Source organism: Chiloscyllium plagiosum, unplaced genomic scaffold (genome assembly GCF_037043375.1).
Source record: "Chiloscyllium plagiosum isolate Xiang-an unplaced genomic scaffold, Cpla_swu_hap1 HiC_scaffold_39, whole genome shotgun sequence".
NCBI classification, from domain to species: domain Eukaryota; kingdom Metazoa; phylum Chordata; class Chondrichthyes; order Orectolobiformes; family Hemiscylliidae; genus Chiloscyllium; species Chiloscyllium plagiosum.
In genome coordinates, this window is record NW_028270177.1 from 104,688,339 (window position 1) to 104,693,530 (window position 5,192).

General features: G+C 42.7%; 1 non-coding gene across 1 annotated transcript; it reads right to left on the minus strand.

Annotated features, from left to right (window-relative positions):
- Positions 1 to 3,535: 3,535 nt before the first annotated feature.
- On the minus strand, positions 3,536 to 3,617 carry trnas-uga (transfer RNA serine (anticodon UGA)). Its single transcript has one exon. It is a non-coding gene; the product is annotated as a tRNA-Ser (tRNA).
- Positions 3,618 to 5,192: the final 1,575 nt, after the last annotated feature.

Genomic DNA, 5,192 nt, shown 5'->3' on the forward strand with positions numbered 1-5,192 from the left:
TTTCCCAAAGCAGCCGAGGACAAATCTGGTCCGGGCCTGGCGACTTGTCAATCTTAATGTTTGACAAAATTTTCAGCACATCAGCTTCCTCTATCTCTATCCAGTTCAGCATGCACACCTGCTCTTTAAAGGTTTCATTCACTACAAAGTTCGTTTCTTTCGTAAAGACAGAAGCAAAAAACTCATTGAGGGCTTCCCCTACCTCCTCAGACTCCACACACAAATTCACTATGCTATTCCTGATCGGGCCTACTCTTTCTTTGACCATTCTCTTATTCCTCACATAAGTGTAAAATGCCTTTGTGTTCTCCCTAATCGGTTCTGCCAAGCCTTTCTTGTGCCCCCTCCTGGCTCTCCTCAGAACATTTTTAAGCTCCATCCTTGCCTGTCTGTAATCCTGTAGAGCTGAGTTTGACCTTAGCTTCCTCCACCTTACGTAAGCTACCTTTTTCCATTTGACGAGAAGCTCCACTGCTCTCGTCATCCAAGGTTCCTTTATCTTACAACTTCTTGCCTGTCTCAGAGAGACATATTTATTCATCACTTGCAACAACTGCTCCTTAAACAATCTCCACATGTCTATAGTGCCTTTACCATGGAGCAATTGCTCCCAATCCATGCTTCCTAACTCATGTCTAATCGCATCATAGTTTCCTCTTCCCCAATTAAATATCCTCCCATTTTGCCTAATCCTATCCTTCTCCATAGCTATGTAGAATGTGAGGCAGTTGTGGTCACTATCACCAAAATGCTCTCCCACCACAAGATGTGATACCTGCCCCGGCTCATTGCCGAGCACCAAGTCTAGAATGGCCTCTTCCCCCGTCGGCCTGTCAACGTACTGAGTTAGGAAACCCTCCTGAACACATTTTACAAAAACAGCTCCATTCAAATCTTCTGCGCGAAGGAGGTTCCAATCAATATTGGGAAAATTAAAGTCACCCATTACAACAATGCCTACGTCCACACTTTTCCAAAATCTGCCGAGCTATGCTTTCTTCCATCTCCCTGCTGCTATTGGGGGGCCTGTAGTATACCCCTAACGAGGTGACTGCTCCCTTGCTGTTCCTAATTTCCACCGATACTGACTCTGTCGGCAGATATTCCTCGACAATGGAAGCTTCTGTAGCTGTGATATCCTCTCTGATTAGTAGTGCTACACCCCTCCCCTTCTCCCCCCTCCCTATTCTTTTTAAATGCTCTAAACCCTGGAACATTCAGCAATCATTCCTGCACCTGAGAAACCCATGTCTCTGTTATGGCCACAACATCATAGCACCAGGTACTGATCCATGTGCTAAGTTCGTCACCTTGATTCATGATACTCTTTGCGTTAAAGCAAACACACTTTAACTGATACCTTGGTTTCTTGCCAGGAAAATTCTTCCCACGAGCTGGTCTACCTCTTGCTACTGCCTCATCTGCATCAACTCTCATCTCCGGTATACAGCTCAGGTTCCCATCCCACTGCCATACTAGCTTAAACCCTCTCGAACTACTCGTGCAAAACCTCCACCCAGGACATTGGTCCCCTTCCAGTTCAGATGCAACCCGTCCTTCTTGTACAGGTCCCACCTTCCCCAGAAGGCATCCCAATTATCTACATATTTGGAGCCCTCCCTCCTCCACCAGCTGTGCAGCCAGGTGTTAAGCTGCGCCCTCTGCATGTTCCTCGCCTCGCTATCTCGTGGCACCTGTAGTAAACTAGAGAACACTATGCTGTTCGTCCTGCTTTGCAGCTTCCGTCCTAACTCCCTGAAATCACTTTTTATATCCTCGATCCTTTTCCTAGCTATATCATTAGTGCCAATATGAAACACGATTTCTGGCTGTTCGCCCTCCCCTTTTAGAACCTTATACACCCGATCGGAGATGTCTTGGACCCTGGCACCAGGGAGGCAACATACCTTCCGGGATTCCCGATCCTGGCCACAAAATCTCCTGTCGATTCCCCTAACTATCGAGTCCCCTACCACGAGTACTTTTCTATTCTGCCTCCTTCCCTTCTTTGCCAGAGTGTCAGGCTCAGTGCAAGAGAACTGACCGCTATGGCTTTCCTCTGGTAGGTCACCCCACCACAGCAGTATCCAAAACGGTATACTTATTGCTGAGGGGAATGTCCACAGGGGATCTCTGTCGTGTTTTACCGACAGCAAACTTCTCAAAAACGTTTAAATTCGCCATCGATGGTAGTGACGTTTGAGTTGGAGCTGTACTTCAACAGGAAAAATAAGCATGAGAATGAACTGCCAGTTGGTAACTTTTCAAAGAAAATCAACATCTAGCAGAGGAAATGCTCCACAATCAAAAAAAGAACTATTGATTTTTGTACTGGCCTTACAAATTTAATGTATATGCCCGAACAATGGTTCAGAAACGGTTGTGCACACTGACCACAATCCGCTAAAATGTTTTATATATAAGAATATGATACTATTTCGTTGGCTTCTTTTGGTAGAGACTTTCAATTTATAAATTGTATATGTTGCACGTCTGTAGAATGCATTCATAGACAGGTTATCGCAGATTCAACTTATGGCGTTTAGACGAGATTTGTCTTTATTTAATGTTTTATGTGTATATATAGGGAAACGTTAAGGCGATATTATATGAAATTTATCGGTATGTCAGGGTATAAAGTATTTAAAAACTAAAATGAAAACATTTCTTCATTTTTCCTGAAGAGGCGAGGTATTTTAAACATATTGGTGCACGGCTATGACTGTTAAAAGCAGCAGAATAACCAGACACTGCAACAAGCATTATCAAGAATACAACGTAATACTGGGTTGAACAACTCAATTAGTTTATTGCCGAGAGACATAAACATTTCGAGTTGACCACTCAGTTTAAATTTTATCCAGAATAAAATATTAATTTCAATTCAAATTTGAATTGTGTCTATTGAAAATCTTAAAAAGCAATGACACAATCAGATTCTCTGGGGTATGATACGGGGGACATTGAACAGTTGAGAGGAGGACTGCCAAGTCCTTGCATGTAACAATCTTCTTGAAAAAAGATATCTCTGAAAAATGCGTTTTCGATCAGTGACGTGTGACACAGAATTTCCTAACAAGGAAAAAGAAGACACAAGAAGATCCGAAGAAAAGAACCTGCAGCTGCCTGGCTTCGAGAAAAGAAGAGCTGTTTTGTTAACTTTAATTGGGAGTTTTATCTGAATAGTATTATCGAAGGGAACGACACAATGAGTAATAGAAATGCATTGTCAATCGTGATTTGTTAATTAATTGCTCTTTTACTTTAGAAATAAAGTTCTTAATTTTTACTTTGTGCCGTTCTTGGCCAATCGAATTTTTGCAGATTACTGTACGGCATAAATCGTTTCTGTGTTTTATATTAAGCAGGAGGGGTTACCCTGTGTCGTAACGAGTCTAAACAAATTTGGCAATGCAAGTGTGCAGTTCTTTGAGTGCACTGGAGATTTCCACCATTCATGACCTGAATAAAGGGATTCTCTCTGCCGTGATCTGAATCCCATAAAAGAAAATCCAAAGCAAACTCCGCCCTCTACCGTAGTTGACAGGATTCGAACCTGTGTAGGATTGCCCCAATAGATTTCAAGTCCATCGCCTTAACCACTCGGCCACAACTAGATAAGCCCGTGGACAGATTGTTGAATTAGTCATTTACAGGTCTCTGTCTCTGGTGACCTGAGCAGTTCTGAATCATTGTTTGGTTTATTTGAATTCAAACACCTCAGCTTTCAAATCGATGAAATGTCGGGACAAAGTGGGTCTGGGTGTTCCACCCCGATAGGTGGAATCGATATTCAGCTTAAAAGAAGGCGGAAATTGCAGGAAAATACTCAGCAGGTCGAGCAGGATCTGGGCTGGGAAAAGGCGATTCCACTTTTCAGAACTTCATCAGAAGTTATTTGAACTCCGCTTTCTCCCAGTAGTACTAGCAAACCCCAGACTTTCCCCAGCATTTTATATTTTTGTTTCAGATTCTGAAAATCCAAATTCATTTACATTAGCCATTAAAACAATACAGAAATTCCTTTCTTGTTCCGGATTAGATTCCTGTTTGGGGAACATTTTCCTGACAACATTAAAAACCCGCAGCTGTGCTGGAAAGAAAACCAATGAATTATGAGCCGTGAGAGATCCGACCCTGGGTGGTCCCAAACCACCAACTGCTCGATTAATGGATTGACCATTTACGCAACAAAGACGGGTGAGCTGACTCGTTGCACGATCCATAAAACAGGTTTTTCACGAATTCAAACGTCAGCCTGCCCTTCCCGAAGCGATCGCTATCCTCAATCAGTTTTATTTTTCCAAAATAAATCCTGGGACATTCACTGTAATGACATGGCAACAGTCCTGCACCCTCTCCAAACACATCCATGTCACAGGAACCAACTTTTCTGCAACAGCAGTCTGGCTCGCTTCGAGCATTTTTCGTATCTTGTGTGTTCCCGAGTTTTCTCGTGATTCTGTAAACGTGGTCTGTTAATAATGATGGGGGAGGGCGCATTGCGGATGGGCGGGTTGATGTTCTGGAGGAAATGTTGCCACCGATTAGGGTCAGTTTCCAGAGGACTGGGACTGAAGATATTTACTGAATAACGACATTTGTGTAGAATATATCGAGCCTAATCTCAGGTGAACTGTCAATTATTTGACACACAGATAAGGAGGATTTTCTATCTTTCAGAGAGTAACAAATCTGCAGAATTCTTTACAATAGAGAACTGTCAAGGCTGGGTATGATCAAGGCTGATATGGCGAGCCAATTAGTCACATGGGGAATAAAGGGAAACGGGGATAAGGCGGAACTTTGCAGTTGAGAATGAACCAAGTCAGATATGACCTCATTAAAAGGTGGAGACTACCTGATGGTCCGAATGACTTCCATCTGTTCCAATATCTTGCCTGTCACTTGGAAACTGTGAAAGACCATTGTGAAGAAAGAAATAACAGGACGTTGAGAAAAGTTGATTGGAGTGAAACTGAGTCTCATCATTAGTTGAAAGGAAAAACACACTTGACAACTTTGTCAGAGTTCTTTGATACTATTACATGCCGAGTTGATCAATTTTTGGTCGGCATTCCATAAGGGACCACATCAAAAGCCATTACACAAGGTAGGAGTACACGGTGTTGAGTTAAAAAAAAAGCCAGGCTTGTCCGTTGTTTACTAAATGGAAGACACAAAATCTGGAT